Consider the following 13,538-nt stretch of genomic DNA (forward strand, 5'->3'; position numbering starts at 1 on the left):
ACTTATGCTTCGCCCTCATAGACTCTTTTGTGAAGTCAACATAGCTTATGGGTTTATGTTGCTGTGTTTTGAAAGCCACTTTTGAAATCTCCATTTCTTCTTTTTCAGAAGTGTGCATGATCATGCATCACACTCCAGCTCTCTCCAATCTTCTCTTAACGTTTCCCTTTAAGAGAATTCTTTGCATGAATGTGAAAAGCTGTAACTTCAATTTAATAAGATTTGAAATTCTTTGTAAGACTCACATGATTGATTTCTTATCATATAAACTATCTTCTGTAATAATATTTTACTGTATGAATACTACCAAAATGCCCAAGTTAACTCAACACAGCTTGATTGGTAACAAGAAAAATCGGAAAAAAAAATATTAAACATAGACTCTGATTTATAAACATGCCAGTTGGGTCTGGGGTGAAAGCTGAGCTTAGCAGGAATTTTTGAGATCAGAGTTGATTTGTGTCCTAACCATCAGTCCACACTTACTAAGTGGTCATATTATTTCCACACATTTACTTTAAGGATAAACACTGTGGCATGTGCATGTTAACTTTAGTCTATGTCCAAAGATGCTTATTAGTTTTAAAAAAAAAACTCCAGCCAGGAATCTACATTATATTAAGGGTCTGAGAAACCCCTCAGATCTCTACAGAAATCATCCCTAGGACAGTCTCTAACATAGATGATGTTTAGGAAATAACTTTCATCGGTGAAGTAAAATGTGCTAAATGAAGATTTCTAGGGACTTGTACACACTCTAGACTCTACCAGGAATCAGCAAGGTATCCTGTAAACCCATTGCTCCTCTAATTCGGTAATCCCACACTCTCTCCTGTTGTCCATCATTTCAGGGCATCAGTCCTGTAGGGTGGGGGAACATGATTTGTGTCCTCAGTGAAGTAGAATGTTAAAGCCAAGCCTTTCATTCTTTTTATAATTGAAGAACAAAGGCAGGAGGATCCTGAAGTTTAGGCCAGATTGGACTACACAGCAAGTTTAAAACCAGCCTAGATTTTGTATCAGAGGTGTTACAAAACAAAACAAAACAAAACAAAACAAAACAACCCTTCAAGATAAGAAGAACTAACAATTTAATGATCAAGGCTGTGTGCCTATTCTGAGCTTCCCACACATATAGGTTCCCTGTAGCCAAGATGTACAGACCAAGGTGTCACAGATGAGGAAATGGCATAGAAAGACGATATGGGTGGCCAAAGACCTCACTGCCAAGCGATGCTAGCGTAAGGTGCCCTCCTCAACTCACAGAACTTTGTCTATATGTTCTGCGCATTCTGAAGCCAGAGACTCCATAACAAAAGTATCATAAGGTTCAGTGCCTGGAGTAATTGTCATGGCTCTATTTCTCCAGCACCCTACTGTCCTTCCTCAGGGAGGAACATTTGACTCATTTGTGTTTCAACTGTGTGGTGGTTTAAATGTGCTTGGCCCAGGGAGTTGGGCTATTTGGAGGTCTGGCCTTGTTGGAATAGGTGGGGCCTTATTGAAGGAAGTGTGTCACTGTGGGCATGAGCTTTAAGACTCTCATCCTAGACCGGAAGCCAGTCTTATCCTAAGGGCCTTCAGATGAAGATGTAGAACTCTCAGCTCCTCCTGCACCATGCCTGCCTAGAAGCTGCCATGCTTCCACCTTGATGATAATAGACTGAACCTCTGAACCTGTAACAGCCCACTCTGTTCCACAAGTCTGGGTCTAGGGAGAGAGAATGTGGGGCAAGCAACACAAAGAATGGAGACAAGACAAAGGGTCTATTCAAGTCTCAAGTCTCGTTTATTGTGTCTCTCTCTCCTTTATTGTCTCTCTCATTGTCTCCTGTATTCTCTTTATTGAAGGGAAATGTGGGGTATTTATAGGCTTTTGCCACGTGCCTTGCAGGTGTGGATGTGATGTAAGCCTTACAGGTGTCTATAGCGTGAACCACATGCCTTGCAGGCATGGAGACCACCTTCGCCTTGTAGCTGGGGGCAGTAAACAGCAAAACAAGATATGTGGGATATCAGAGTGTGCTTCAGCTATTGTAGGCTGTTGAAAAACAAGTCTCACATCAGGGTATATGGCTCAAGATGGCTGCAAAGCTGATAGCTGCTTTCTGCTAAAAGTCGGCTCCCAACATGAACCTGTAAGCCAACTCCAATTAAATATTGTCTTTATAAGAGTTACCTCGGTCGTGGTGTGTGTTCACAGCAGTAAAACCCTAAGACAAACTTCATTTGATTTTTTTGGTGTCTTCATTTTTCAGTGGAGAGCTGAAGCTCTTTTCACAAGTATAAGACCTCTTTCACAATTTTTATGTTTATTTTTTTTATTTCACTACAATTTCAAAATAAACACCTTAAGGCTCTCGAATTAACAGGTTGAAAACTAGTAGTCTACTCTGACATTTCAGCCTCTAAAGTGACACATGTCATGGCTGCCAACACCAGTCCCAAAACAGCATGAAGTGATGTGTTATTGACATGAGCTGTAACAGAACAATCCCTCAAACAGAAAAAAAAGGGGGGATAAGGGAGGGGAGAGGAAAGTAAGTGTAGGAAGGGAAAGAGAGAAAGGGTGAGGGGAGGAGGGGAGGAGGGGAGAGAAGAGGAGAGAAGGGGAGGGGAGGAGGAGGAAGAACAGCTAAGTTGTTACAGACTGTGGAAGTCATCCATGAATACTAGGAAAGTTTCACAATAGCTTCCAGAAAGTCGTTCTAGAGCAGGTTTTAGTCTGTTTGTTTCACCATTTTATTTAAGAACACATGAAGTGAGCCTCTCTTCTGTGACTTCTTATTCTTCTCTTTGTTCTCTAACTTCCCCTCTCCCAACTAATGTATTTTCCATAAAGATTCCATTAATAATCTTTTTAACTATGTCATTTTCAATCCTGCGCAGCTTTAGTGACTTGGGTTTCTTCTCCCCCCTGAGTAGTCAGTCTTCTGTCAACAACCAGAAAAATAATCACATCATTGTTCCATTGTCAAGTAAAGAGTGTCACTGATGGATTCTGGGACATCATAGACACCTAAGAAGAAAATCGAACTATGTTTTTCTAGGGCAGAAGTTCCACGGTGGCCAGATAGACTCTGGTATCAGTGGAATGTGGGTGGGGAGAAGACGAAAGAGCCCAACCTTAACTGGCTTCTCTCAAATGCCTGAGGTAGCATGAAATCTCACCTACCAGTCAGGAAGGGGAGACCTAAGAAGAAGGGAGGGAAGGAGAGGGGGTAGAGGAGACAGAGAAAGGGAGAGACGCAGGATGGAGGTGATATTTAAGAACAAACCTTACAGAAGCACTCAGTACCTGTAATAGACTTCCTTAGCCTTCACACTAAACTGACGACCTTGAATCCCCACCGGTTTCTAGGTTCCCCTCTTCAGGCAAGCCAGGAAGGTTTTTATGAAATCACTCCAATGTATGACTAAGCATCTCAAAGACTCCTACAGGTATGCAACCTTGGGCAGGTCACATCTTAGAGACAATGGCCGTGGTGGGCAGCCGATCAGTACGGAGTGGATCAAAAGAGAAGGGGTAGCCTGGCAGAAAGTAGTTCTGATGCTGAAATGGGAAGCAAGCCCAAGTGTGAGGTTTGCTGCCTCGGGCTTTAAGGCAATCTTTCTTTCACACATTAAAGAATGTGTTATCCTAAAAAGTGAAATAAGAACCAGCTTGGATAAGTACAAAAATACCATAATCCTACAGAGCAACAAACAGTGCTGAAAATCCCTTTAGTATCTTAGGAACTGCCGCTTGGAGAGAGATATTCTCCACTGTTTTCCACATAAAATCTACATCTTCAAATATATATGGTTAAGAAGTATACAGTATATCCAGTCTATATTCCTCGCTCTTATTTATTTGATTTCAGAAAAGTTCTTATGGTGTGGTCAAGATTGACCTCAGGCTCCTGAACCCATGGGACCCTCTTGTCCCATCGTCCCTGGTAAATGAAACTAAATATTGCCACCAGGCCACTTTTAACGTTTTTTTTTTTTTTTTTTTTAAACAGATATATGAGAGACTGCTGAAAGTCTGTATATTAACTTTTAAAAAATTAAATAAATAAGTAACTTTTATGTGCTACAGATCAGAGTCATATGTGCAAGGAGTTGAAGTTTCCCTCATCTGCTGAAGGCCATCTATAGTAGAGTAACTTATGACAGGCCTGAGCCCCAGGCCAGGCTTAGAAAAGTCAGAGGAAATGGCGGAAAATACAAAATCGTATCAGTTTGAAATCTGCCAACATAAACATTTTAATTCTAGAAAATTGAGGAGGAATACAGTTATCTCTTTTCTCTCACCCTTCCCCCCCCCCCCTTTGAAACAAGGTTTCCCTGTGAAGAGTTGTACTGACCAGGCTGGACTTGAACTCAGAGACCTATCTACCTGCTTATGCCTCCTGCCTTCTGGGATTAAAGGTGTGTACTGCAATCACCTGGCACCTCTTTCTTAATTAAACATTCGTTTTGGTTTTTATTTCCAAAATACGCAGTTCGAGTTTAAGGATTACTCTATCTTTTTTCTGGTTAAAACACCTTTTTGGGGAAAAAGATAAATCTTATCCATAGAAGATTCGCTCTAGGTCCCTCCCATATCAAAATTTGTAGATGTCTACAGGACAGAAAAGAGCTTGAGTTATCTTATCATCCTCTCTCACCCTCTCTTTCATTGTGTTAGCTCCAGATTTCCTATAACTAAGACAAAACAGGTGGCACTCGAGAGCTGTTATGTTTGTAAGTTGTTTTAAGCTGTGTGTTCAAGTTTTTAATTGTTGTATGGGTGGTTTTCGTGTGTTTGGGGTAGAGATCAAAGAATTGTAATCTGAAATTGGTTGAAGCTACAGAGCTGGCTATTGCAGCTAAGGAGAACCCTTTGTTTTGGGCTACAACATGTCAGGATGCCTATGTGTCCATGTGTCTAGGACCCAGGTCTGGAAGTACATCTAATGGGAAAAAGTCTGAGAAGGCTGTTGCAGGGTAAAGAAGGCTTCACTGAGTGGCCACGAGATGGTGAGGGGGTAGCTTTGTTGTAGCACAGCCTCTCCTCCGGAGGTTTAAAGGGTTACAGGTACAGGGCTGGAATTATCCGAAAGGAAAGGGAGGGGTAATAAGTGAGAAGGTATATTCCTGTCTTTTCTGATGGTGAACAAAGATCTTCTAGGAAGTCAAACACCACATCTTCAACAGTTTTCATGGTCTGGGTATAGTAGCTGCTAGTGGTATTTAACTTGAAGGGTATTTGAGAGAAATCCCCTTCCCTCAAATTCAAGTTTAAGTCGAGTTAACCTTCTAATACAGTGCCAGATGAAACATTTCTCAGTTGTTCAAAAGGAAAAATGTCAAACTGAGAAGAATTTGACAGGAAGGTTTGGGCATCAAAAAGAACAGACTCAAGAGGAAGGCAGAAATACCAGGTCTTTTCATCTGACTCTAGGTACCTACCAGGCATGGCAAGGCCCAAATGAGTCCATGTTTACAACAAAAGTGTTTTCAAATCCATACAAAGCATATAGGCAATTGCTATCATAACACAAACGGCGGTGGTGCTCACGCGGCAGAGCTAGTGGGAACGTAATTTGTGACTTTCAAATCACTAAATAGCAGAGTTAGAGTTGCCTGAGGATGCCCTTGCTAATCTGTCCACTGCCTTATAGGAACACGGCTGATGGTCAGCTGACTAGGGCATACATCTTTTTTTTGACAGTTTACTATTGATTAGAGTTACGACTCTGGGATCTTAGTTATCAGCTTACAGAATACTACAATTTAAAACTCATTTTGACCTGGTAGAGCTATAAATAACTTTCTCCTCAGAGAAAACATAAACAGACCTGGAGAAGTGACTAAACAGTTATGAGCATCTGCTGCTCTTGCAGGGGATGCAGGCTCAGTTCCCAGCACCTCATGTCAGGAAGTTCACTATCATGTATAACTCCAGTTCCAGGGATCCAAGACCCTCTTTTTTAGAGGCATCAGACACACAATATATGCACACACATGCATGCAGGCAATCACATACACATAAAATAATATAAATATATTAATCCCCGAGAACTAGACTTTAGCTTCCTGTATTGTACCTAAAGTACCATTCTATATTCAGCCTTCTTTTTGGAATCTACTTTTAACCCAATGTGTCCTTTTGTTGGCTCCCTCAATAGTGAGTTAAGTAAATCTCTGCCTCATTATGTATTTGCATAATATATTTATATGTGTTTTTAATGATTTGAGTCTCATGTTTTGATGTCTTTACATTTCAAATAGTAATTAAATATTAAATAACAACAAGAATATAAGTTTGTTGGGAGACAGGTTCTTCTCTCTTTTGGGGACAGAATCTTACTCTGTAGTCCAGAAATTACTGCTCTGTACTCTGCTGGCCAGAAATTCTGCATGTAGGCCAGGCTAGTCTCAAGTACAAAATCCTCCTGCATCAGCCTCCCAAAAGCTGAGATTCAGGAGTGAGCCATCATACCTGGCCTTATATGGCTTTTTATTGTGAAACAATGAGAAGACATATACATTAAGTGTATTATGCTGTTCCCATATATGTACACGTGGTAGGAAGTATACGTTGGGCTATTTAGAGTGTGACCTCAGGCATGTAATACTTTTTGATAGTGACAATGCTTCATATCCTTTGTTTCAGTTATTCTTCAATCTCATGCTGCACTCTCTAACTGTGTTCTGTAATTACTATGGGACACGAAATGGAAATCTCAAGTGCAGCCCATTTGTTTCCAGGCAAGAATTTGAATTTCTGCTCTAAAACTAAAGAGCTAAGACTTTATGTAAATGTCACGTAGAACATGACATTTCCTTTCATTTGAAATGAATTGCAGTTGAAATGTGTTGCAATTGTAAACCTGGGTGTCCTTTGTGAATATCGTGCTAGCGTGACTCTCATAATCTGAAAATTACATGAATCCATAGAGAAGTGCCCACTTGATTTCTCAGGTGTCAGGGGGCAAAATTACAACAATTTAGTTTAATGATCTTAATTGGCTTTATTTTTCAGTTCTAGAATAGGCGATATTTCATTCTGTAAAACAGAATAATGCTCCTCAGATTGGCAGAACAGAGACTGGTTTTTATAGATTGAAAAGGCCCAAAGAAAGCCAAAACAGAGATATAAAGTGGATCAGTCATTAAAAAAAAAAAAAAAAAAAAAGCTTTCTTTGCAAGGTAGGGTCAGGCAGCCAAAACAACAGAAAAGGAGCTGATTGCTTAGCATCGGTTTACTCTAGGTTAAAACCTTTTGCCTTGATTGGCCTGCTGGCCAGTTTGGGAAGCCCAGCTATTTCTCAATTCTCCTATTTCTGGGAAGGTCGCATCACTAATCTCCGGTTGATGACTTGCAACTTTCGTGTGGTTCACTCCATGTCAACTTTTAGTCTGATATCTTAGAGCTCAATGCAGAATCCAAGTCCAGAACAACTGAGTCATTTCATTTGACCAGAGTACAAAATCATCCATATTTCCAGAAATTTTATAAAATATGAGTGGAATTTATAGGTCAGAATTCACTGGTGGAAACGGTGGTACATGCCTGTAGCCCCAGAACCTTCGTGGTAGAGGCAGGAGGGTTAGGACCTCAGTTATATTTGGCTACATAGTGAGTTCTATGCTACATGAGACCTTGTCTCAAAAACAGACAAATAAAAAAATTAAAAACAAAAGAGAAGAAAAGAAAATGGGTCAGAATTCATAAGTCTTGGGGTAACATCCATTTGTTGAAATTATTCAAAAGTCTCTGAAAAGGAGGGTTTGTTCATTAGACTTCTCATTAAACTAAAGATTCTAATAATATGGAGGAAATAAGTCTACATTGATCCTGTATTCCAATGAAGCTTCAAGTACATATATACACAGGCTTTATTCGTAATCATACAAATGGTAGCATACAAGAGAATTGCCCTGCAAACCCTGAAGCAGATTTAAAGACATTGGCAATGAATCCCTAGGCAATAAGCTGGCTGTGGCTCTATATACTTCAGACTATTCAGTAATGTAAGTCCTAACATGTTGAGTTATTTTGTTTATTTTTCTTTTGGGGGTATTGGGATCCTAGGACTTGTGCATGCTAGGCAATTGCTATATTCTGTGAGTGCTGTAAGTCACTAAGCTGTATTCCTATGCCTTTTTTAATTTTTTTTTTTAATTTGAGACAGAGTCTCACTAAGTTGTCTAGGCTAGTCTCGATCTCGGTACTGTTCAGGGAATGATATAAGATAGCTGTACTTCTGGTTTCAAATACATGAATTAATCATGTAGCAGGCAAGAGTAAATAAACAAATTAAAAGTAGCAGATGATATTAAATTTGGAGCTGATGGCATCTAGTAAATCCTAGTTGAGGCAAGCAGCTGGTATTGAGTTCAGGGTACGGGGAATTGTTTTTCTTTCTCATGGGGTTGCCATGTGAACCAACACATAAGCAACAGATTGACACAAAATATCATCAAATTGAGTGGGTTTTTTTTCTCCCCTCACTGAAAGAGCCAAGGGGTCTCTTGGCCCCAAGACATGAGGATTCTTCTTGGAAGACACTTGAAAAACATGATTGGGTTTGAAATAAGAGGACCCACCTTAGTCTTACAGCACACTCTCAAAAAGTGCGGTGGATGACCATTTGTCAGCATTATTTACATTGTAAACTGTAACCCAGCCAGGCCTTGTGCTCCTGCCTCAGCCTGCCAAGCAAGCTTGATTAGATTCTGAAATTCTTAAGAAAATGCTATACATTATAAAATTTTTAAAATAGTTTGTAATTAGAAAAGATATCAAAATAAACTCAAAAGCTTCAAACATTGAAAGATGATTTAACTCATTATCAAGTTCATGTAATGAAATTTATAAAATATTGACGTTCTGGTATTACAATGGTATGGATATATAGGATTATACACACATACACACAGACAGACAGATAATTATTTACATATATTTAGTTATAGTTATAATCCGTGGCATTATTAGAGATGGCGTTTTATAGGTAATATGAAGAACTTTGAGGATTGGGTCATTTGCTTGTTACTTTAATCTCTGGAAAAGCAGATTCTTCTTTTGACAATTGATGATAGCCACCAAGAAAAGCTAACAGCTAAATGATTGCTCTCTTATGAATTGAAGTGATCAGTGGATGGATGCCAAGCTCTCAAACTGAAGGCTAAATAAAAACAATCTAACCAAACTCCAACACTAAGCAGTTACTCAGCCACACAAAGGCTATAGAGTTTCTAGAACAAAGTCACTATCAAATCCTCATAGGGACACAGTTTGAAAACAAGAAGAAATCCACAGAACCATCTGGATGCTAAACTAGTGGTTTTGTTGTTTGCATTAATGCCTTTTTTTAAAAATCTGGACACCATGATACTGTTACTGAAGTAAATAAGTTGTTATGTTGGTTGAATTAGGAATTGACACTCCTACAGAAAAATTAAGTTTCTACTATAATTTGTACTGTAGTAGAAAAAAGAAGGCATACTTGTGTGGTTAGTCGGTTGGTTGGTTGGTTGGTTGGTTGGTTGGTTGGTTGATTTTGGTTTTGAGACAAGGTCTTGAAGCCCAGGGTGACTCAAAACTCTAGCTCTCCTGCTTTGGTATCCAGAGAGCTGAAACAACAGGTACCTAACATTCCTGGCTCAGGTGGTAAAATTTTAAGTTAAATTTGGGGCATCTCACTAACAGGCTTACATTGGAAATTTTACATGGAAAGTATGCCATTGAAGTAAAATTAGTGTACAGTCTTATTGCAAAAGTTTGTCAATGGAACAAAACAAACAAACAAGATACATGTTTTTCTTCTGTATTACATATATTTTGTTTATTTTACTTCTGTGTATGCAGTGTGTGTGGAAGGAGGTGCTATAACATACCTGTAGATGTCAGAGGACAACACTGGACAGCAAGTTCCCACTGTTCACTACTTGAATCCTAGGGTCCAAATTAGTGGCTAGCTCTCACTTTATAGAGCAAGTTCTTAGGACCATGTTCATTTTCAGAACTATTTCATCCCCAAACACAAGGGTCTGGGATTTAATACTGCTGTGTTTCCTGGGCTTAGAGAAATGGTGCAGTGTCAGGGGCACTGCAGGTACTGAAGGCAACTACAGGTACTCATTATACCAAAAAACAAGAAAGCTTTTGGATTTTTAGTTTCACCTCAAAATTGCACAGAATCCAATTAAATGGGGTTAAAATCTAGAAGAACAGTGAGAGACCTATAAAACAAGCCAGAAAAGCCACAGGCCTATGGTGCCCATAGGCTCTGTCCCACCTTAACCTCTTGGATAACTGTAGTCTGTTGCTCAAACCAAAAATCTTACCCACTTCTCAGGTGTGTCTCAGTATTAAGCAGTAACATTTAGAAAGGCAGAGCCCAGAATAAAATTATATACATACATCTGTGTATAACTGTGTAAATTTCAATATCCGAAAAATAATAAAATCAGTTTCTCTGTAACCAACAAACTTTAATAGTATGCTCGTCACAAATTTAAATCTCAATGACTTTTTAAAGCCCCTAAATTCCAGTCTCTGGAATGAATGTCATGTACCATCAATGTCACCTTGTCCTTTGTTCTTCAAAAATACAATGACATCATCACTCCCACCCGCTCTCCATTTTTCTCAACGTATACCTGAATTTTTCAGATGCATATTTACTCCGCTTATGGTGCTCGTTAAGTTATTGTTCTGTTGCCTTGACAAGAAGACACCATGTCCAAGGAAACTTTAAAAAGGAAGGATTTAGCTGGGAGCTTGCTCACAGCTTCAGAGGGCTGGTCCATGATCATCATGATGCTTGCTTCAGATCTCAGTGACTGCATTTTCCACTCCTGAGTCCAGCCAGCCCAGGAACAAGTTCCACCTTGCTGGCAGGGCCATAACTGAGTTCATGTTCCCAGGCCTCCTCTCCTGCTTCCTCAGGTGTTTCCTGTTTGTCTGTTAACCTGTAAAGAATGTAAAGAGGGAAGATGCTGTTATCCATTATCTAAACTAAGACTCAAAAGCCATAAATGCTGCCTGTCTTTACTTAATTGACTATCCGCAGCTTGCCCAATCCTTTCTTCCCTTATCATTCTAAAATTCCAGGCCAGAGTCCAGAGGGAACCTGGCTGCAAAAGCTGACTCAAGGACCCAGAAACCAGGTGACCCAGATAAGTCCCAGTCACCAAAACTAACTTCCTTTCATAACTCCTTTTGTCAAAATATGATTGGTCACTGCAACAGCCTATGCTGATTCCCCTTGTTTTGTGTTCCCAGCCTATAAAAATGTAGTGTAATCTCCCACTGGGGACGTGGTTCAAATCCCAAACTGGCAGGCTCCCTGAGGGCTCAGAAAACAGAGCTTTCATTTCTAAACCTCCATCTCTAAAGGGAGTTTTCTCGGGTTCCATTCTGAACCCAACACCATCAGTGTATTAAATATCAAACAAGAAAATATATAACAATGCTTCATAAAATTAAAAAATGACAATGCTGGAGTTCTCAGCCCTTTTTCTACTACGGTTCAACCATGAGACTCAGACGCACTGCTCCTTGAGGAATATTCCATGTTTATAAGCACTCGATGCTTATCTATATTCCAGGCAGAGCTTCTTAGCAATTTTAAAATTACTTGAATTCACAACTTCCTACAAAGTAAGTATCATTGCATTTCCTGCTTTACCAGTGGAGAGACCAAGGCTAAGGCCACATTGTTTGTCCACAGCCACAGAGGCAGTGGAGTGGCAGAAGCCAAATGAAGTCTGTCGATACAGCTCAGTCCCAACCACGTGATACAGTTAGTTACTCATGAAAGTAAAGTGAATCTTGGTGAATCCTCTGCTTATAGTTCATGTTTCTATTTTCAGCAGATGGAAGTGAAACCCCATGAGGGAAGGCATCAGCTATCTGACGATCTCTACTGTTTCTCAGGAAGAAATAAAGTCAGTATTTAAAATCCTAAAACCATGTACAAAAGCTCAAGGTTCTAGCCCCAGCACCTGAGGTAATGCCAAGAACAAATATTTAGAAGGGACAAAGTACAGGGGTACAGACCGAAGGCTCTGGAGCTGGACTTCACAACCTTTCAGTACTGAAGTTCTTGAAAGCATCTTGTCATTGGGAATCCCAAGTATTCAGGTCAAAGAATGATTTTTGTGACTCCCTCATCCCAGCTACTGCATCATTTCCTAGCAATACGGGTCCCCAAAGCCTCATTTATTTATTCTCTCCTCTCCACATGAGAGGAGAGAAAACAAGCAGAAAGCAAAATGATGCCTCACAGATGATGAGGGCTAGCTAGCCTATCTTCTTTTTTCTTAATCAGAAAGTGGTAGCTTTCCCTCCCACAGAATGAAAAGATGCCTCTTCCCACACAGCAGCCCTAAGGGAACCTGCTCCTTGGGTGTTTACTGCAGCCGTTTGCTAACAATGAATCTGCTCCCCAGCTGGTTGCTTCTGGCAGCAATTTCATGTTACATATATTTTAGGAAGGCAATCTTCAGAAGGGATGCCTTAGCATTGCTTTGAACACTGTAGTAGCAAGGCGTAATTTCGGCTACATCACAGTATGCACGTGCTCACTGCATGCCCGGGCCCGTGCTCATCAGAGGAAACCAAAGGACCCCGATGTAAAAGAGGATGTATAGTGTGGAAGCAGCCAGAGGACTAGCAATGTACTTCCTGGGCTGACAAGGGCATATGGAACTCCGAGCAAACTGCAGGTGAACAGCTCCATCATCCTGGGGACCCGTTAATGAGATGACCTTTAGTTTTGCCTCGAAGGGCAGTAGAATCGTAAAGAGTGGGAGAAGAGAGACAGAAGGCGTCAATATTTCAAGGAGGAAGAACAGCAGGAGAAAGGGCACAGATGAATGAGAGGCAATAATTTGCTTGTGGGACCTAGTGTCTGAAGCCCCCATGGGAGAAACCTGGTGAGAAATGGGCCAGTGGAAGAACAAGACAGCTCCTGCCAAACCTGGCCAAGCATTTTAACCAATTATCTTATCCCACAGGTAAAAAGAACGTGGGGTTTTTGTTTGTTTCTTTGTTTGTTTCTTTGTTTGTTTCATTTTATCTTTTGTTTTTTGTTTTTTTGCCTTTTGTTTTTAAATTTGTCTTGTATTGTGTTTGCTTTAATTAAAAGCAAGGCAAAGTAGTTTTTTAAGTGGTTTTTTAAAAAAACTCTCAGTGTACATCTGAGAGGCGCAGTTTTTGGCTGGAATCTCAGCAGTTGGAAGGCCGCGGCAGGATTAAGAGATCAAGCACAGTCCACCCTACATAACATATCGGGATTGAGTCTCAAGCAAACAAAGAAGTTAACCAATAACAGAAGCCACTGTGTTGCAGTGTGGAAGTCGGGGTAAAGGGAGAAATCAGAGGCAGGAGGAATTAATTGCTGGTAAGGTACTAGAGTCCCACCAGATCAAGGAGAAGCTGAGGAGACCAGGGCCGCGGGGCCATTTGGAGGCCTTTATGATTCATTTACACGGGAGTTGGGACCAGTTAGTGTTGAGAAGAGAGGGAAGGATAAGTCATGGGTTGGAGTCTTGGT

The 13,538-nt window shown here is 40.4% G+C and overlaps 1 long non-coding RNA gene across 6 annotated transcripts in view; it reads right to left on the reverse strand.

Annotated features, from left to right (window-relative positions):
* LOC143435337 (uncharacterized) overlaps positions 1–11,186 on the reverse strand; it is a 319,574-nt gene extending 308,388 nt beyond the window's left edge. For 5 of the 6 annotated variants that reach the window (XR_013105549.1, XR_013105550.1, XR_013105551.1 and 2 more), the window contains exons 1-2: positions 11,034–11,179; positions 10,639–10,950 (exon numbers count right to left, since the gene is read on the reverse strand). This is a non-coding gene — a long non-coding RNA (uncharacterized LOC143435337). Of the gene's footprint in view, positions 1–9,890; positions 10,951–11,033 lie in introns of those variants that run through there. The other variant, XR_013105547.1, reaches the window with a different exon arrangement.
* Between the last annotated feature and the right edge of the window lie 2,352 nt (positions 11,187–13,538).

Source organism: Arvicanthis niloticus, chromosome 21 (assembly GCF_011762505.2).
Source record: "Arvicanthis niloticus isolate mArvNil1 chromosome 21, mArvNil1.pat.X, whole genome shotgun sequence".
Lineage (NCBI taxonomy): Eukaryota > Metazoa > Chordata > Mammalia > Rodentia > Muridae > Arvicanthis > Arvicanthis niloticus.